This window comes from Agelaius phoeniceus, chromosome 2 (genome assembly GCF_051311805.1).
Source record: "Agelaius phoeniceus isolate bAgePho1 chromosome 2, bAgePho1.hap1, whole genome shotgun sequence".
Classification (NCBI taxonomy): Eukaryota; Metazoa; Chordata; class Aves; order Passeriformes; family Icteridae; genus Agelaius; species Agelaius phoeniceus.
The window spans coordinates 7,883,634-7,895,448 of record NC_135266.1 but is presented as its reverse complement, the minus strand read 5'-3'; positions in this window follow the sequence as shown (position 1 = coordinate 7,895,448).

Below are 11,815 nucleotides of genomic sequence, written 5' to 3'. Positions count from 1 at the left end.
TAAGGAGAGGTCTTGAAACTATTTGACTAATGGTGGGACTTGGATTGATGTCCTGGTGTGGAGTTCATAGAAGTGGAGAGAGCAATGGGGTTACCAGAGAGACTTGGTTACTGTTTGTTTGGTGTGAGGGTTGAGCACAGGAGAGGCAGCTTGTACAAGCAGGATGCTGCTGGGGCTGTGGCAGCCAAAAGTTGCCCTATAAACCTCATTAAAGCTGTGTGTCTGTAGCCTTCCAAGTTTGTGAATCCTCATCCAGTGCAGTGTTCAGTGTTGCTCATATTGATCAATGTGTTCATGAAATAGCCTGCAGTCAGTTACTACAGACCACATTGAATTACACATCCCAGGTGTTGCTGCTCATTCTTAGGTGGGGGGAGCAAAGGATGGGTCAGGAGTTTCACTGTGCTGTGAGCTCTGTGAACGTCAGTGAAGCTGGCTGGAGCTGTCACACCAGCACTCTGACCAACCTCACAGCCTGTCTGTGCATTGTTTTAGAGGGGTGGATTGCCAAGGCTGTTGAGGTGACAGTTTCATGCTGTGTTTTCTGTCTTGGTTACCACTTTGTGTCAGAAAACAGCAGTACAGATCCTGTCTGGTTCTGCCAGCCCTTGGCTGGTTGCTTCATGGAATCTGTGGCCTTGTGCATAACATGGGTAGCAGTTGTGTAAGCAGTCCCAGGAAGTGGGAAGTGGTTTGTGTAATTATCCTGTGCTCACAGAAAGATGACCCTTAACAAGCTGAAGTCACCTGCTGGTGGTTAATGAGGCAGGCCTGGAGCAGAGCCAAGGCCAGGAAAAGTGTAAGTGGTGGGAGGCCTTTGCTGATGTACCATGAAGAGCTCCTCTGCTGCTGTCCTTAGCTCTTTCCTGGCATTATTTAGGGAAGGTCTGGAAAGGCTATCAGGGCTGTGGACCTGCAAGTCTGGCCTGTCCATTTAGGATAAGCAAATTCTGCTGTGTATTTAATCATTAAGGGCACTGCACCTCCTCAGACAGTTTTTGTAAACAATTGAAATTCTGCTCTAAACTGCATTCTAGCAAGGGTTTGTTCTTTGTCCTGCCACTTCAGGGGAAATTCACCATCATCTGATTTGTCAGCAAAAAATATTGCTGCTAAAGGAATTGCATGATTCAAATAAACATTCATTGTGTTCAGAGCATAGATTACACTGTTCTGGGCCTGATTAATGTGCAAGTTTCAGTAAGTGATGCCATCAAATGATGTATTTGGTGTGATGAAAGCTTTGCTCCCACTGGACTTTCATGCAAACTAGAGTTTGTCATTAAGGGTTACAGGGACTACAGGCTTTGCAGGGAAGGCTGAAGTACAGCCTGGAGCAAGTGTTGGTATTACGTGCTTAGATACTCAGTGCAGAGAATGAAACTGTTGCTTCAAGGTGGGACTTGATTACCAGGGTTTTTTTCAGAGGCTAAAGGGTCTGTCTAATCTCCTTCAGTTGATGACTCACTGGCAAAGAAGGAGTAGTGATAAATTTGAAAAGGAAGCAGAATAAAAGGTTTGGCAAAGACACAAAACATCTGCTCCCAGCTGTGCTGCTGCTCTGGGTAACCTGAGGTCAATCACATCGTCATGCTGCAACTGTTCTCTGTCTCTTGTTCTTCCTGTCAGTGTAAAGGCATCAGCTTTTTCAATCAGCAATTGCAGCACCAATATCCAGTCTCATCTGTTATCTCACCTGGGACTTGTAGGTTCTACTTGAAACCAGTAATTTGCAGGTACATTCAGCTTAAAAAATGACAGCCCAGTGAGAGCATAGGACACCCTGGCATATTCCTTGATTATTCTACTCTAACAAGAGAGAGAAATAAGATTTCTGATAGCATTTCTCAAATATTTGCCCTAGTTCTTTCTAACCCAACTTCCTTTGTTTACTTTTCTTTTTTTTCCCCTACATACTTGTTTCTTCTTGCAGTCAAAACAAACATTGCTTCTGATGGCACTTGAGATCTCAGAGGCTCATGTGATTGAAAACATTTCTTGTGCAGCAAGGGAAACAATCTCTCAGGGTTATTTACAAAGAAGGAACAGCGAGAAATTCAGTGGACTGGGACTCTTAATGGAAGCAGTTTGTTAAATACCACTTGTGTGCTGAGCTTAGTCAGAGATTAGATGCAGGTTAAGGGAAGTGTTCTCTGAAGAAATAGAAAAACATTGGAGAGCTGAGAACTGGCTTATGGAAACAGAGAACCACATGGCTGATCTTTTCCAGCTCTCCATTTATGCATGAAGAAGATATGCCCAGGACTCTCTGGGTGAAAAGACTGTACTTAATTATGTTGAATTGTGTGAGTCTACAAACATAGCAGGATCATGTACTTGAAAGCTTGCCTGAATTTTCTGACTATATCAGCTGGTCTGAGGAAGGATGCAGCCTCTTCTCACAGCTCCTTAAGCAGCTGAGGAATCTGGTAATTAGGCTACTGTTAAATCACAGTGTGCATTATGAAAATTCCCACAGGGACTCAAGTACTTGCCTATCTCATGTGGATAAATTAAAATGATGGGCTCATTGCAACCACTGGTGCTTCTGCAGAACCTCTCAGGAGTAAATCTCAGCTAAGTTTGAAGGAGGTCAGCCTTGCCAGGAAATGGGGAGACAGAGCAGCCAAGCAAGGGGCCAGTGGCCGAGTTAGTGTGGAAGCCCAGCTCCCCTCTGAGTGAGTGACCCCTTGTGGCTCTGACACACAAACATCAGCTTCCTCTCACCATGACCTGGGGATCTGGGAGCAGCCCAGGCTCCTGGTCATAGCATGGGAATTTCACTCAGCCTGCAGCCACTGCCCTTGCCTTGGGACTCATTACCCTTTGGGAATAATTCCCTTGGGATCAGAGTTCTTTGTGCAGGATGAGCCTTGTGGTGGTCACCAGGCTTTTAGGAGGCTTTCTGCTACTGCTCTTTGCTCTTTGGTTTAGCACCAGAGTGATTTACTTTTGCTTCACTTGCTATAAACCTCTGAGGTGTTAACTGTGAGGTTTTTAAAGGAGTTAATTGTGACTTTGAAATGCCCTTGACAGGATCCCATCACAGACTGGTGGCAGCTTTCAGTGCTGCAGTCCATGACAGCATCCCCAAAACTCACAGCAAATGGAGCTGAACCCTGCAGTGCCTGCTGAACTTTCTGGCCTGGTCTGTGCTCTAGGATTATGAATGTCTTAACAAGCTGGAAGCATCAGGACATTGTTGTTGATGTTGCTGACATCTGGTTGTTGATGTGTGCCAATAGAATGTCTGTGATAACAGCAGTCACTTCTCGAGGGCCTTGTTAACTCAGTGGAGACTCTGGGATGCACCAGAGGTCATACCATGCTTTTTAGTTTGGACACTGGAGTCTCCCTTCCATGTCAGGAAAGGATGGTACTACTCTGACCAGTACTTTTCATATTATTGGCACAGATTTTGGTTTAGAAGTCTGATCATCTTTCTTAACTGAAGCCCATGTGGACAGGCTGTAGACACCAAATACAGGTTCATCCCTACCTCAGTTTCAGTTCTTTTGCTGAAGGCAATGGATTGGAGATGGATCCTGCAGCAGTGGAAACATCTGAAAGCAGTTTAGGTTATCAAGAAAACTTATCAAGAATTATGTGAATTAATTATAAATTGGGTTTAGGGACAAGGAATGTGTTTCCACACGGATGGTTCAATTGGAAACCCAAATTCTTTTTTATGGTGCACTCAACCTTGGCTGTTGGAGTGGTTTTCTATTTGCAGTCACCAGATTCTCCATGATTATGCTGTGCTGTGCTGGGTTTTATATCCATCAGTGTGTGGGTAGGGTGTTGAATTGCCAGCCATGGAGCTGGGGACCACCAACCATTTACTGCTGTGTGTTTGTGCCATTTGTCCCCTTGGCCTAAAACCCTTTTGTTTTCCTTCTGTCCTCCCTGACTCTTTCTACTAAGCCCAGGAACTTACACTTTCCTCTGAGTCCCATAGACATGCCCTCATCCTCCTGCACCAGGTAACCCTTCCTTTTCCCCCAAGCTCTGCCCACCAGCTGCAACCTCTGCTTGGTTTGGGTAATTTCAGAGATCCACCTGCCTTCTCAGAGTCAGAAATTTTCCATGCTGTTGTTTCCCTGCGTGTTCCTGCTCCCACAGGCCTGCTCCTAGAGGAATAGTTTGCAGGGCTGCTCAGGCAGCATCTGATAAGTAATAGCTGCAGGAATATGGCTGTGCAAGGCTTTTCTCAGCAGATTTGTTACTGGAGGTTATTTAAACATAGCTCTGCTGGGTCACTGAATTCTTTCAGCCCAGAGCACTGGCTGGCAGGACTGTAAATGGATATGGCTGTCAAATTTGCATGTAGTCCTCAAAACCTGCTTTATGAACTACTAGGTATTTGAATTTTCATCAGTTCAGGAGAAGATACAGCTGCTTAGGGTTTTTACTATTATTTTACCAATAGCATAAAAATTAAAAGAATACAATGACTGATAAACCTCCAAAATGAGGAAGAGGCTGGTTTTTATTTACATTTTATATTTAATTTTGTTTACTAGAGCATGCTGTGTTATTAAAATTAGACCTGGATGAAATGTTTTTCCTCTTCCATGGAATCTTTCAACTTTAAAATTAAAATATTTTCTCCTTGCCAATACAGATCAAAATAGCATGTCTTTGATGTAACATAAAGTCTGGGTGGTTTGATAGCTTTGGGCTTTGTTCTATTGCTAATTAAAAATTGCAGTAAAATGGTTTTAGTTTCTAAATCCAATTCTCAAAACACACCCTTTTAAAGAAGGGTGACATTATGACAGTTCTGAACCAGTTTTCACAGTGCCCCCACCTTATAAATGTTTTTTCAAGAATCAGCATTTTCTAACAGCCATGGAACAGTTTTGTTGAACAGCTGCTGTCCAGCTCTGGGGTCACTTCATGTCAGTGTGTGACACCATTTTCTCTGTCACAGCGTGACTCAACATCTGCTGTGCCTGTCACCAGTTCAGCCGTGGGTGCTGTAGGTTCAGGTATCAATGCAGGGTGACCCCAGTGTAGGGAATCAAGAGTCTTGACTCCATGGTTGAGAAGGTTGAATAAAAATGCTTTATTCAAGCTATACTATATTACATTATTCTAATTTTATACTATATTAAAGCAAACCCTGTGACCCCTTACAGAGTCACAACACAGCTTTGACCCAATTGGTCAATCAGTCCAAACAACCATCAGCAGAATCTAATTAACAAATCCCTTTGGGTAAACAGTCTCTATAACACATTTCACATGTGCAAAACAACAAGAACAACAAGTAGAGATAAGAATTATTTTCTTCTCTCTCTGAGCTTTCTCACTACCTTCCCCAAGAAAAATCCTGGGAGAAAGAATTATGTCTCTCTCTGTTCAAAAAGTACGTAAATACCAAATTCAGGGCTCCTGTGTGGGTGACACCTGGCAAAAAACCCCTTATTTTAGCTCCAGTGAGCAGCAGGGTTCCTGTTTTGCTTTGCTATTCACTGTACTGTTCTATATTTTCATTTTACAAAGTTAGCACCAATTTACAAATGTACAGCTTCAGCAGTCTATGTGTTCAGTATGTGGATTGCAAAATATATCTGATTTATAGCCCCATGCTGGTGTCAGAAATGTAGAGAAACTGTCTATTGGATTTTCAAGAACAAAAGTGGTCCTTTAAGCTCTGGGTTAATTTGTCTCCTTCTGTGCATTGTGCAAGGCTGATTCTGCTGAGGCCAACACTAGTGTTACATCATCTCTATTAATGCTCTTGCAAAGCACTTTTCCAGGCTCAGAAGAGACAGTTGAGGCAGTATTTCCAAAGCATCCTGCCTCTTGCTATGCCTTCACCACTGTTTTCTTGAAAGGAGTTCCCTGCAGATGCTGAGTGGGAAGAAATCTCGGCAGCACAACTCTGCTGACACCTCCCCACAAGCCAGCACGGGCAGAACAGGGTGACAGGAGCACCAAGGTCAGGCAAAAAGGGATGAGAGGAGCACCAAGGTCAAGAAAAAAGGGATGAGAGGAGCACCAAGGTCAGGCAAAAAGGGATGAGAGAAGCACCAAGGTCAGGCAAAAAGGGGGACTTCCCTTAGGGGGACTGGGCCAGGAGAGGTGTTCAGTGGCCTGCCAAAGACACCAGTGTCAAATTCAGAGTTTTTGTTGGTTTTCATACAACAGAAGGTTTCCCCTTCCCTCAGTGTTACTGAGTGATGCTCTTTGGACACTAAGCAACAACTGCAGAGTTGAATGAACAGCTCCTCACATCTTTTCAGGCAGTAAAGAGCCTGCTAATGTCACCTGTGGGCACTGGGCTTTGGCTACCAATGGGCCTGGCTTTTTCCCCCCAAAAAAGGAGAGATCACAGAATCTTTGTGTCCAGGAGGCTGAGGCCTACTCACCTGGCTTGTGGCAGAATTACAAAGCCCAGTGAATAAAATTGCAGTGCTGCCCCTCAATACCCAACAACTGCAGGAAGACATCCCTGAAAGAGACCCTTGGGGGTCTGGTATCAACTTCCACATCCCTGTGGGAGCAGCTGCAGAGATCAGGAGAACTTTTTGCCCCACCCTGTTCTATTAAGGGCTGCCCTTTTCTTCTTGGTATCTCCTGTCCTGAGGATGTCAAAGTAACCAGAAGGAGGAAAAGTGCCATTCCATGTTTCATTGTGTCTGCAGCCTGCAGCATCCATTCAGAACCAGGCACTTTCTGGAAACCATGCTGGATGACTCTTGTTTTCAGGAGGAGGTTTGTTATTAAGGCAGGAAATTGTATTTGGATAGTAAATAAAAGTAGTAAAAGTTTCAGAATTCTTGATTTCTGTCCCCTTCCTTTTCAGTAAATTCCACTTTGGTTTTCAGAGTGGCACCTTCTCAGCTTAGTGCTCTTTGTGTCTTCCTTTCTCTTCTGCCTTTCTTTCCTGCTCTGTTTCTTTCCTAGTGTCTGACTTTACCCATGGCAGCTCCAGCCACAGAGTCTCACCACATCATTTTTCCCAGTCATGTGCTGAAACAGCCCTGGGTGAAGTTATGAAGGCTGGCAGTGAGATGTCATGGTAAGATTTTGATCCACTTGGGTTTCAGCCCTTTCAGAGCTTTGCCTTAGAGGTCAGGAACATCTTTTCCCTGCTGGAAACTGGAATTTCAGACCATTGCAGTGTGTGCCAAGGATCACAGAGGGGAATTACTGAGGTTCCTGGGGTGCTGTTTCTGCTGTGCCTCCCAAGGAAGGGTGCAGGTGACAAGGTGACAAGCTGGACCATGGGAACCTCACGAGCTTCAACAAGCCCAAGTGCCAAGTTCTGGGTCAGGGCAATCCCTGAGTCCTGGATTCATCCTTGCTTTTGCCATTTTCTTGAAAGGAAAGTTTCCTGCTGGTGCTGAGTGGGAAGAAATTTCAGCAGCTCTCACCACTGCTGATGGGGAGTTCCTGGTGGGCAGCTGAGGGTGATCCCTCCTCTGCTGTGCCAAGGGGCCCCTCTGAAGGAGGGGACAATCTCTGCTGTGCCAAGGGGCTCCTCTGAAGGAGGGGACAATCTCTGCTGTGCCAAGGGGCCCCTCTGAAGGAGGGGACAATCTCAAGCCTTGAAGGCAGCAGGTGCTCAGTCATGGGGTTGGTTCTGGCCACTCTCAGTGAGGTCTGCAGTGGGTATGACACCCAGGGGGAGGCAGCTCAGCCTTGCTGAGGAAATTGCAGCGTAGGCTTTGCCCTCCAACGTCAAAAGCAGGGAGTGGGAATGAGATCAAAGCTTTGGATGTTCCTGCTCTTAGTCACGGGACAGACCCCAGTCTGTGTCCTGGTCTGTGTGCCGTGGGGGCTGGCTGGAAGCAGCAGAGAGGCTCAGGGGGAGGATGGAGGATGGCAGCTGTGTGTGCTGGCACTGGTGCAAGCTGGCTGCTGCTGACGCTTGCAGGCTGGCAGGAGGATGTGCTTGATCAGCTCTGTGGGTAGAGAAAATGTCCTGGATCAGTTCGTGCTGGCAAGAGATGAAGTGAGAAAAATACTGAGACTGAAGTGGTGGAAGTGAGTCCTTCCCTGGTTTTCCACGCCGAGTATTCCTCAGGCCCCCTGCTCACAAGGTACATAGCACATTTTTCTTTTGAAAAGCACTAAACTGATCCTCTCCATACAGAAATTATCTGTTTCCTTCTCACAGTGGGAGTTATTTAGCCATTTAACTTGTGAGTGGCTGGTGCTACCCTTTATTCCCATTATCCCCCTTGAAGTTCAAATCTGTGTTTCCTTGGGCTGGGAGGTGAGGAAAACCTTGTGGCTCTGGGGTGACACCTCCCACCCAGCCTGATCTAACCTGTGGTGCTGCCCTCAGATTTAGTCTGGAGTGGGCTGCACTTTTCCTTTTCTCCCAGCAGAAAGGTCCCACTATGGTTCTGCTGGAATCACTAAGGGGTCCTCAGAGTTCTGGCCTGCAATAGTGCTGGGCATGGCAGAGTGAGCAAAGCAGCAGCTGAAATGAGTGTCTTGGTGGGTTTGATTTCTGTTGTTCTTGTACACCAGTGACTTTCAGAGCACATTTTCAGGTATGCTGGGATGCTTACCTGCAGGATAACAGGACATTGTTAATAAAGGAGCAGGCAGAAAAGAAACATCCTCAGGTTCTTGCAGATCAAACTGGAAAAGAAGCAGCTAGGGAGTGAGGAAACCATGATTTCAGTACAGTAGAGAAGGATGTCAGGCTTGGCTGGGTGGTTGCTGATGGGCAGGAATGGAGTGCAGCAGTGTCAGAACATTCCTTCCCCTGTTGCCTCAAGTTTCCAGGGCCCAGCTGGTGCAGGATGCATATTTGCATTGTGAAGTGCCAGTAAACCAGGCTAGAGAGGAGTCAGGCTTCTCCTAGCTGACTTAAATAACATAAAACTACTGTCCTTTAGTGAGAGACACTAAAAATCCCAGGGATAGTGATCAAAACCCTTCGTGTGATGAGAAATTAATTCCATTTCAAATTTAACACCATATAGCCAATAGTGAGCTTAATTTATGCTTCAATTTCTAACATTAATCTTTAATTTAGCCCAGTGCCTCTTCATCTAGCTGAGAGCTCAGCTTTTGATTAAAGATGCTACTCCTCAAGGGCTAGAGCCCCTCACACTCTACAGTCACACACAGCAGATGGTTACCCAGGGGAGCAGAGACAGACCTGTCTGCTCAGATTGCTCAGTCTGTTCAAAACTGACAGCTTGTGGATTGGAAACTGCATGTTCTATTAGTTTTGGAGCTGAGCTCTTAAACAGTGCAAGAGTCCTTCCTTTTTAACTGAGGATAATTCAGTTGAACTGGACAAGGATTTTGCATGTTCAAATACAACTTTTCACTCTTCCCTTCCAGCTTTCCTGTTTTGCTGTACAGTCATGTGTCACCTGTGTCACAGCTGCTCATGTTCTGATGGACAGAAGCAATTTCAGGGGAAATCTGAGGCCCCAGAGCACACAGGGGTGTAAGGCAGAGAACCAGGCTCCAAACTTCTTCCATCTCTTTCATTGTCTCTCACTTACCTTGTTGCCAGGTGCTTTGGTTTTAACACCACAGAACTCCTGCAGAAACTCTTTCTTGGACCATCTTTTTCTACCTCATCCCACTTTGTCAGCTGTGGAATATGTCTCCTTTCCATTATTTACCTCCTTTGCCCAAATGGGATCACAGAAGGGTTAGGGTTGGGTGGGACCCTAAAGATCACTCAGTTCCAACCTTGCTGCCATGGGCTGGGAATTTTCCACTAGACCAAATTGCTCAGAGCCCCATCCAGCCTGGCCTTGAACACTTCCAGGAGCAGGAACTGCACCTCTCTGAGCAAACCTCTCTGGGATCATCCCTCTGGAGGGTGACAGTGTGCATGCCAGGACTTGTGGGACAGCAGGAAACCTGGGGAAACTCACAGGAAAGCAGGAACACAGTCCCAGGACCTCTGTGATGTCCTGCAGCCTTTTGCTCCATATTTGTACAGCATCTAGGGAAGTAGCATCTTATCTGAACTGCCTTGCAAATCCATTGGATTAGCCATGGGAGCAGGGAGGTTTAACTGTGTAATTCAGAGTGATGCTAATGAGAGCTTAGAGAGGGCATTTCATAGTGGTCTCTTAGGTCTTCTTCTCTCTGGGTCTCACCTGTGAGCTGTGAGAGTGTGGCTGACAAACTGTAACCAGATGTTACAGAGCTGAGCAGAAATCCCTGTCTGGGGAATAAACAAGCAGTGTTTCACACTTTGCTGTAGGAAATTCAGGGATTAGCTAAGGCTGTGTTTTAAACCTCCTCCATAAACAGACTCCAGCTGTGGCAGTTCTGGGATCTGAACCCTCTTGCTCCAAGCTGCTGTGCCAAATTAGAAACAGGCTTTTTCCTGGGCAGGCTTTGTCCTGAGACAATCTCTTGGTTTGTGGGTGTGTTCTGACTTGGCAGAAACCCAGTTGTTTAAAATATTCATTGAGCCAGCTGTGAACCTGCACAGGCCCATGGTGCAATGAGTGACCACAGGAGCCAGCAGAGCCACAGCCAGTGCTGCTGCCAGGGCTCACAGCTCCAGCCCAGGCCAGCTGTGAACCCCTCATCACCCCTCCCCTGTCACAGCTGAGAGATGGAGGTACAGCTTCTTCTAGGAGATCAAAGACAAAAGGAAGTAAAATCCATCAGCAGCCTGGAAATGCCTTGCAGTGTTTGCATTGCAGTCTTCTATGTGCAAGGCTAAAATAGGACATGTCTGTGTCTAGCTCAACAGGGACAGAGTCCTCCAGTGACCTTCCTGGACTGTAAACCTCAGACTGGATCATGATGTCTATTCACAGGTATAGAATCAAATGTTTGGTCCAAAAGGCTTGCTGCCAATTTGCTGTGCAGGCTGTTTGATTAAATCTCAATATACAATTTTCCCTTTGATGGAAAAGGCCATCCCTTACAACAAACCCCTGTGAAGTGTATTTGTGACAGCACAAGTTAGGCAGATGAATAACAGAGTTTGGAGGAAATTTCTGTAAGCTGCTTAGTGGTTACAAGAGCCAGTGCTGAATTACATGTGCCATTTGTCCAAGTGGAGCCACTGCTGTGTCCCCCTTTGCCCCACACACAGCACCACTGACAGGGTGCCTGCATGGCTGGGTACCAATGATGCCACTTCTCTTATTTAGGGATGATTATCTGCAACTTTCACTTGGCCTTTCATGTCAGTCCCAGGTGAGAGCACTGAGTTTTCCAGGCTTATCAGTGGATTAAAGCTGGCAAGAAAGTAAAAAAAAAAAACCCAATCATTTTTTCTTAGCTAGCTTATGATAGATAAAGGAACTCTGAAGTATTTCTATTTCTCCCCAAATAGGGAACTGTTTCCTGCCTTTCCTCTCAGAAGAATATGGTGTGGAAGGTCTCAGAAGTATTAAATTATTTTTACTTAATCAGGAAGACAAGAGTCTTGGAGCCTTAATAGAGACATATTTTCCTCTCAACGCTTCTCAAACATTTGAGCTACATCAGATTTAATGATACAGGAGTTTTAAAGGGGCTGAATAAATCACTGCTTTTGCTTTTGCTCAAGTGACATGCTGGTGATAAAGCTTCTGTTGAAAACCTGGTAGACCTTTCAGGAAAAAAACCAGCATTAAAACCAGACTGAATTCACTGTGTTTGAAACACAGCAGTGGAAAAACATGCCTCAATTACATAAATGTTACTGTTCAGCACAAGAATGTCAAATGTGCAGGAGGTTCTTGGAGACCTTGGTTATATTCAGTAAATATATTCAGTTACTAGTGGTAACTTGGAAGACAGGAGCAGGGGAGAGAAGGAGGGATCACTGAGCAGAAAGCTGACAGGGGCTGCAGCTGTGCAAGCATGGCTTGGC